The 9496-nt window shown below is 31.9% G+C and overlaps 1 pseudogene across 1 annotated transcript; it reads right to left on the minus strand.

Moving 5' to 3' along the window:
• Window positions 1-1760: 1760 nt before the first annotated feature.
• Window positions 1761-8422, minus strand: LOC143616635 (SPX domain-containing membrane protein At4g22990-like; annotated as a pseudogene). Its single transcript, XR_013150693.1, has 11 exons — window positions 8270-8422; window positions 6806-6864; window positions 6583-6703; window positions 5818-6129; window positions 5608-5712; window positions 4676-5130; window positions 3949-4247; window positions 3121-3302; window positions 2844-3034; window positions 2628-2761; window positions 1761-2083 (listed from the first exon to the last, which is right to left on the minus strand). The product of XR_013150693.1 is annotated as an SPX domain-containing membrane protein At4g22990-like (transcript).
• Window positions 8423-9496: the final 1074 nt, after the last annotated feature.

A 9496-nucleotide genomic window follows, 5' to 3' on the forward strand; every position in this document is an offset into this window, starting at 1 on the left:
GAGAGAGAATTTGTAAATTATTTGTATTGTTTTCTGTCCGATAATGATGGCAGTTGTCGATAACTTATGCTTAGACCCTTGAGATAGAGATTTTACCATAAGGGAATGGTAAAAGTAATTTACTAAAACTTACAATATATGCTAAGTTACGGCAACCCTCAACAAAACTAAAGTCATTCTAAATGCACAATGATCATGCACCTTATCTTTCTCTACTTACTTTAAAATAATGTTAAATTAAAAACAAATAAAATAAATAATCAAAGAAAATAATTAAAATGGATATGCTAAACCCTTTTCCAGATTTCTATTTAATTCATCTAATTCGATCCTTTCATATTCATACTTTATTATTTTTTCTTTTGTGAGGCTTACCATACATACCCACTTTCTTCCTCTTAAGTTCGCATTCTAGGCTTTAAATTAGTTTTAAATTCAAAGATTTATTTTTTATCACCTTTTCCTAATAATTAACATGGGTTGGGTTCAAATAAGAAATTTGATTTTCCTAAGAAGGCTAGGAAGGAGGGTATTTTAGTCTAATACTTTAATATCAAAACCCACATACTTTAATATCAAAACGCACTAACATTAATTTCAAAAACCCACTTACATAAAACTCAATTACATCTTCACTCATCTCCTACAACCTCCACCGCCCACCGCCACCACAACCGTCACCCACCGCCACCACCTCGCCGGAAAAGTCCGAAAAACACAATGTAAAAAACACGATGGAAAAAAACACTATGAAAAAAAAACACAATAAAAAACACAATTGTATGACACAATGTAAAAAACACAATGGAAAAAACACTATGAAAAGAAAACAATAAAAAATATTATTGTATAACACAATTTTGTAAAACACAATATGGTAAAACACAATTTGTAAAAAAATCCACTAATTTTTTTTTTAATTTTTATATTACAATATGGTACTCATATAAAAGATAAAAAGACACTCGTTATTATGGTGCATTTTTTTTTCAATAAAAACGTCGTAAAAAAAAGTTATGAACGTTTAAAAATGATGAGGAAATTTGGCATGTGTATTGCATGTGGAGAGAAAAAGTCAACTTATTCCTTTTATACCATTCCCTTATTTTCACACATGATTTCCCCCTAGGCTAATCTCAACCCTCCATGTTCAAAATCAATGGACAAGATTACTTCTTATTCTTCCTATAAAAACTATACTTCCTATTTTAACCTAACCCTAATTAACATTACATCTATTAAATTTATAGCACATAGAAAATAAAATTTTCGGTTATTTACCATGTAAATAAGATAACTTTTGTGTAAATTTTATAGCACACCATGGTACATATAATTTAATTATTTTTTTTATTGTTATAACTAAAAAAACATTTGAAAATGAGATGTTTTATAAACGTGTGACATTTTCTTAAATATATTAATCGGTCAACACGCACGCAGCAACACGCGTGTAAACCTGCTATTATAATTATATATACAAATAGTGTAATTATGTAATTACATTGTATGTATAATTACACTATCCTATAATTACACTACACTATAATTACTATAGTGTACATATAATTACAATACAATATAAAATATAACTTTTTAATGGCTTATCATCATAATGAACAACAGAATATATATATTATTTAACAGAATTAAAATAATATATTTTTTATTAATATAATCACAAGAATATGAATTTAACTAAAGCATGTAACTAACAATAAATAAAAACAAAAAATCCCAAAAAAACTGCAAAATCCCATACTTAATAACAAAGAAATCAGTCCCATAAGAATGCACACAAATGAATATAAATAAATGTCAAAAAATAATACATGCTCATCCATTAGTAGAGAGAATTGTAGGTGAAACAAGTGGCCACAATAGACATTATGCATATCAGAAATGATGGCAGCAATGTCACATTCAATAGGCTGCTCTCCCCTAAATAGCCCGCCAACGTGATTGTCGCGTCGGCAATGACTCGAGCAATTGTTCCCCGCTTCGGTTGATAACAATCCACCGTTAAATGTCCCACGCGATAGCCTTGACGACATCACACGTGACAGAAGCGACAAATTCACACCTGGTGTCCATCATAACAAACCAACATTAAAATATGTTCATGTCGGTTTTCGAAGTGTTTTTTGAGTTTTGTTGTGTGTAACAAAAACATATTCGGCGGTTTAGATAACATGGTACCCAAAAAAAAAAAAACTGTTTGTTATTTATATTTTATGCCCGAAAATCACGATCCCTGCCCATGAAAAAAAATCTTGGGTCCGCCAGTTAAATATGATTATAAAAACTTAAAATCTATATGTATAATATTTCTTAGATAACACACACTTCATGAATAAAAATATGTTCACAGTCAGTTTTCGAAGTGTTTTTTAAGTTTTATCACGCATGTAACAAAAACAAATTCGGCTTTAGATAACATGTTACAAATAATTATAAAAAAAAACTTTTAGCGTTATTTATATTTTATGCTCGCAAATCCCGATGCCTGCCCATTGAAAAAAAGTCTTGGGTCCGCCAGATAAATATGACTATAAAAAACTTAAAATCTATATGTATATTATTACTAAGATAATACAACTTCATGAATAAAAAGATTTTAGAGGTACCTTCTAATACTTCAGCGGAGACGAACATAACGAGCCCCGAAATAACGTATTGTGGGACCGAATACCGGAAAAAGACATTAAAGCTCATGAGAATGCCGATACAAGTCACGATTTCAGACACGAGTAAAATTTGCCTGAAACGAAAACAAACGCAAAACATTAAATAACATTTTAATTTAAAAAAATAGTAAGAAAAACATATTCTAACAAACTTACCGGTCTTCAAACATGTTACTAATGTAGCTTCCAACAACAACGTTGACTGGAAGAACAGTCAACCCGAGGCACGCAAGAAAGATCGCAACTTTCCCGGTTGTCCAATGGAAGTAATACGTAGTAACAACGCTCGACTCGGATAACAAAATCTCCATCACATATTTTAACATGAAATAAATTAACAGTTGAACCTGAAACACGCGTGAAGTCAAAGTCAAGCACTAAATAATGAACTTATAAAAGTCGACTTAATATTTGCATAGTGTCAAAGTCAAACCTTGACGGAAGGTGTGAGTAACCAATATGCTGCTCCAATAGAATTAACGGGTGCCCGTGAATCTTCGGAAGTTTCTTCACTACCGTCATATTCCGGGTCGTCTACTTCATCTTGGTGTGGCTCCGAGCTTATTAGCAACGGTTGAGTCACACCCTTTTCAAGAACATCACTATTGGCTTGACCTGAAGTCAAAATTAAGAAAAAGTCAACCTTTTGATGTGTGTGTGTGCGTGTGTGATTAGCCGGCCTTTTAGGTTGATTCAATTGTGCATTTTCCAGGTGTGGATGAAACCCAAATAACCAACCTGTAACCGAAATAACTGACATAACCGAACCGAAATAAGAGAACACAACCCAAAACAGATGGTTTGATTTTATGTTTTTTCGAAAACCAGAACCGACTGAACCCATAAAAACCGAAAAAAACGAACTTTTGTTATTGAATTTATAGATTATAATTTTTATTATTGAATGTTATTTTATTGAAAAAAATTATTTTTGAATGCTAAGATATTTAAAAAATAATAATAAATTGTGTAGCCCAAAAGTTAAGGCCCAAATGTGTAATAATCAATAAATCATTAATTATCAAAAAAAAAAGGCTCAAAGTTTTGGGCCATTTTTTGGCCCAAATGGAGGGAAAAAAAACCCAAAAGCGAACCAAACCCATTGCAAAAACTGAAATCACAAGGTTTTCAAAAAAATTTTGAGTCCAATTGTCCAAAACTGATCCAAACTCCAAACCGACCACTCGTGCATTTTGATCAGAACTCGTTTTGGCTCGTTACCCAACACACATGTTCTTAATCTAAAAAAATAAATGCATACCAGAAGTAGATTCGGGCACATGCTTCTCCTCGGTTGGATGAGCAGGTTCTCTAAACGAGATCCACAACCAAATGAGGTAAATCAACCATGCAAACGCCATAAGCCAACCAGGTGACGTGTTCTGGTCAATGGTCATGTTCCAAAGTTTGAACTTAAATTGCATCAAACCGGCAATTGCAGGCCCACACGCCATTCCTAGAGCACTGGCACTAACAAAACCGGCTGAAGCCTGCATCCGGATTTTTAGAGGTACACAATCACTGATATACCTCCGGTTCACTGCCCTAGCTGAACCAAGACTGCAAATATAAACAAATAAAAAAAAATGTAAATTATTTTAGTAGGTCAAATGAAAACATAGCTTAGAAGACACGGGCCAAACATGTCGAAAGGCACCCAACTGTCGTTTTATTACATGAACGTATGTAAACATTTTATACAATAAATTATAATACACACACATTTTATATATAGTTGATATTATCTGAGGGTTGTTTTGTCATTTGTAATTTTGTAAAATTATGATTACATATACGTAATCACAAAATTACAAAATTACCCTCAGATAATATCAACTATATAAAACAAATAATGGTTGTTAAAAGAGTTTTTGAAATGATCCTGATCTTGCATAAAAAATCAAAACTACATTCGACACTAATTAATAATTATTTATAAAATTGTTATTATATTGATATATTCAACACTAAGTATTTAAAAAACTCACCCACAAAATAGACGACCGAGCAAAAGCACTGTGATTGAGTTAAAATCATACGCCATTGCATACATCACATTCCCTAAAAAAAGAACAATGCTGCTAAACACCAACGGTTTGAAATACGATCGGTTAGACCATGCACTGAAATAAACGGATGAGAATAGTTGTGCAACCGCCATGGCACCAATAACAATCCCACAAACCGTTGCTGCAGCTCCAAGGCTCATAGAATAATCATCTGCTGTGGGAACTATAATATAAGTGTTGACCATGTAAAGAAACGTGTTTACAAGGTTCAATAAAAGTGACATAAAATGGTATCTTTCATCATCAACGGGCTCTTCTGAAGGCGCGGGTAGTTCTTCTTGCATAATAAGAGCATGTTGGCCCAAAAACGTGAGGAAATTCGTTGAGTAACTTAATCGGTCCACCGCTGCTTTTATCGTGTCGATTACAGGATCCTGCAAAATATTATTCACAAGTAAATGACAATTTTTTTTTAAATATAGAATATTATGGTTCACAGTGCAAGCTAAACGAAAACATATTAAATTGCACAAGTTGAACAAATATGCATAATAGGTAGTCGAAAATCTAATAATTTTTTAGGAAATTAATAAAAAATATATGAGCGGGCCGACTGGTTTAAATTAACGAGTTGGTGATGTTGAAAAAATATGGGTTAAACGGGTCAAAAACAAGTTGGTGAGTTGATCGGGTCAACCCAAACAGACTGTTTATTTAAATAAGTCAACCAGAACACACGGCCCATTTTATAAACAGGTTAAATATGCCAACCCAAAACTTGATTATTTTTATGTCGTGTCAAATGCGTGTTTCGGGTTGTGGCGAAAAGCCACCCTAAATAAACTTGATTATAGCTTTAAAGATATAGTTTTAGTAACCATATTAATTGATATATTAACTATTTTTAACACCTGTAGAGGAAGAGCGGGTTGATCATAAATAGATAAGTAGCTCCCTTGTCGGTCCTGAAGTTCTGCAAGATTACGGGAGATGGCCCCCACCACCGCCCCTAAACCCTGCAAATTTGTTAGATGTTAATTAGAAATAAAAATAAATAAATAAATAAAATAAAAATATGGAAAAAAAAAAGAAAAGGGGCATAATGGACAATTGGACTTTACCACATGCTTGAAGACTTGTTGTAGTTGGGAATAAGGATGATTAGCTCGGGTCTTGACATAATAATCAGTAAATCTATAACCGAACCGTTTGTCAAATTTCTTGAGAATCTTTCTTAAACCAATGGCATTAATCTCAACAAAATACAAAAGCTTTAATAAATCTCTTCCGACTTCTCTATACGCTTCACGTAAATCAGATATTTTTGCAAAATCGGGTTCTTCTTGAAGAGCATCTTGTTGTTTCCCAAGCTCATCTAACCGACTTGCAAGCAGCCCTTGTTGCTCCAATAGGAAAAGAACAATCTTCTCAATCTGCATTCAAACGGGTCGAAAATGGGTGGATCAGACAGGTCGGGTAACGGTTCAAAAAAAGAATGGTTGGTTTTTTGTACAGCGTTTCTATAGATTGTTTGCCCTTTAAATAAAGTTACAAAAGTAGATTATTTTTTAAAAGATTTAAATTCTTGAATGAAATGGTTTAGGAGGTTGTATACATTAAAATTACAAAAAGGTATATAAAAATGGGCACTTTCGACGGGTAGGGTAACGGGTCAAAAAGATAATTTTGGTTAGATTGTCACTTTGTTCGTCGTACAAAGTTACAAAAAAGTATATTACTTTTCTAAGGATTTTCATTCATGAATGAAACGGCCAAGGTTGTATACAGTAAAATTACCAAACTATATAAAAAAATAAAAAATAAAATAAAAAAAGCACGAGATAGCATATCTTTTTGAAATAAAGTTAACTTTTGATGCGTTTTACCTGGTTATCGAGCATTCTTGAGAAGTCTTTGAGAACATATCTTCGTTCAAGTCCTCCGGCCTCGATTTGGCGAGCATACTGCTTTACTTTTTTCTTCATGAGCTTGTAATTGATATAATATCTGCAACATAACAATTTAACAATGTCATTGTCAGTTACTCATTTGTATAATTATTTTTTTCTGACAAAGTTAAGATATATTCTAAGGAAACTCATTGCATACCCTTTCCATTCTTCGATTTGTCTGTCTTTCAACTTCTTCCCGAAAGCAACCATCTTTCACTGCACAAAGTCAATAAAATTTACAAGAGAAAATGACCTGAAAATGCTAGCACTTTATAATTTACTTTTAACAACATATAAGGTATGTTTATAAGATTCTTGAATTTAATGAGTTGTGATTGCATACTTTAATAGCTGGCATGTAATCATCATATCAAAACACAATTCATGTGAATTGATGGCTAAGCGTGAACAATGCGAATAAATCAAATAAGGAAACAAAATTATTAACGTAATCACAAACCAAAGGTCATTTAGTTTGAACCTCAAAAACAATTCGAGATCCCAACTCGAACCGGTGCAAAATTAATTCGAGAATTAAACTAAAAGAGCATCAATTCGATTTCTAAACCGCATTACTTATACATAATTAAAATCAACTTGCTTCCAAGAATCACATGTATCATTCAGGCACCCTTGAACACATCAATAATTCAACCAAAAAAGTCGCCATTAAGTAGCAGCCTTTTGTCCTCTAATATACACAGCTGGAAAAACAAAAATCTTGATATAAAAACATTTAACTTATCAAGATTTTTATGCAAAATAAAAAAGGACTGAAACCATGAATCCATCACAGCCCCAAATCCAAAAAATTATTTTTTAAGTATTATATTTTCTTGATTCAAATCAAGAACTCAGATATAATAAACTGGAATACAATCAAGCTATTCAAGCAGCAAACTTTACTCTACTTTTGTAAATTCTTTATTCAAATAAACAAATTCCAGCATTTTGTCCTCAATCTACGATTGAAAAAACAAAATCTTGATCCATAATCATTAAATTTATTAAGATTTATACAAAAATAAAAAAAAAAGACTACAACTATCAATCCATCACACCCTAAAAGCAACAATCTTTTTTGAAGTATATTCTATTTTCTTGATTCAAATCAAGAACGCAAATACCACCCAAAACACTCAACCCCATAAATCTTTTATCCAAGAAAATCAAACCCATAAACTGAATTTGCAATATTATTAACTAGAGCATAATAAAGCAATGATCTTTAATCTATTTATGTGATTTCTTAATTCAAATAAAAAAAATCCAGCCTTTTGTCCTCTATTAAAATACTCAGTTCTTGATCCATAATCATTATATTTATTAAGATTTATGCAAAAAAAAAAAAAAAAAAAAAAGACTACCACTATGAACAAATCCATCACACCCACAAAGCAACAATCTTTTTTAAAGTATTCTGTTTTCTTGATTCAAATCAAAACTCAGATACTGTTAAAAGCAATAATCTTCTCAATCATTATTGTAATCTTTTATCCAATAAAATTAAACCCTGAAGCTCAATTTGCAAAACAGTTAACTAAAACACAACAAAGCAATGATCTTTAATCAATCTTTATGATTTCTTGACACAAACAAACAAATATTGGTAAATAAAAACCTAACCTTTATGAATGAATGAGCATGAACAAAGGGTAAAGATGATTTGGGTATCTCTAAAAAACAGGGGATGAAGTGGGTGTATCAAAAAGATTCGAAATTTGACTTTAACCAATCATCCGCAAAAAGGGTTGATGAGATTTGACTGTAATTTGAAATAATATATATAGGCTAGATTTGCTGTTGTTATGTGCACAGGGTAATGATAATGGTGGACAGAAGGTTGGATTGGTGGGAGAGGGGAGGTGGTGGTGTTGATCTTTTTGTTGTCTTCTCAATTTCACCTTTTGATTATTGTTTGTTTATGTGATTGGTTTTAACTTTTAAGTACCAAAATCAGATGGTGGTTCATGGAACTCCTTCATACAGTTGTTTATATAAGATTGTTATTTTTTTTGTGTGTTAGGCTACCACAATGTCTAATTTGAAGACTTTTGTTGTCCTTCTCTGGTTAGACTATGTTGTTATAACTGGGTTTACGTTTGCTTGAAATTTTGGCTTAGGCGTTCCCCTGGGAAGCCATACTGTCGGCTTCAAATTAGTGAGGTTTTTATAATTTAGTGAGTGATTTATAGTGTTGTGAGTAGAGGCGAGAGGAAATGCAGTGATTTTACGTATATTTGAAAAGTTCATGTAGCACCCTATAAATATTTTTATATTTTTTGAAAATGGTTGTGAATGAATGAGAGAGAAAATGTAATGATAAAGGTATAAAAAGTATTATTTAATAGTAAGAAAAGAGAAAATACAGTGATTGTTAGTGTAATTTTATATTTAAAGATAGTCAATGGGACGTGAATGCTTTTTAGGTCTCCATTGAAAAATTTAAGCCTTCTACCATTAAGTCGCAAATAGAGGATTATTATTGATTCATTAGGGTATAGATTTATATTTTTCTTAGTTATTTTTTGTTAAGAACAAATTAAACTACTAAATTTCATACAATAATTTGGTGTCTTTGGAAGGTAAGAAACTACGTAGTGTTTGATGGTAAAGAGCCGCATATACATAATATCCTAAACGACGTCAAAACATTAAACTTCCTTTGGGTGAATAATAGGTCTAAGAGTTTTGACATTAACATGGAAGAGTTGGTGTAATTTTAGTTTTGTTTTGTAATGTAATTGGGCGGTTTAGGTAGATGTCCCCTGGATGTGTTCATTGCAGTTTTGGAGCAATAAAAATTTTGCTAGCTATTAAAAAAATTCTTTAATAAAATCAAGTTTTG

This window comes from Bidens hawaiensis, unplaced genomic scaffold (assembly GCF_021521415.1).
Source record: "Bidens hawaiensis isolate Kalapana, Puna unplaced genomic scaffold, B.hawaiensis_p1.1 tig00048377_1, whole genome shotgun sequence".
NCBI lineage: Eukaryota > Viridiplantae > Streptophyta > Magnoliopsida > Asterales > Asteraceae > Bidens > Bidens hawaiensis.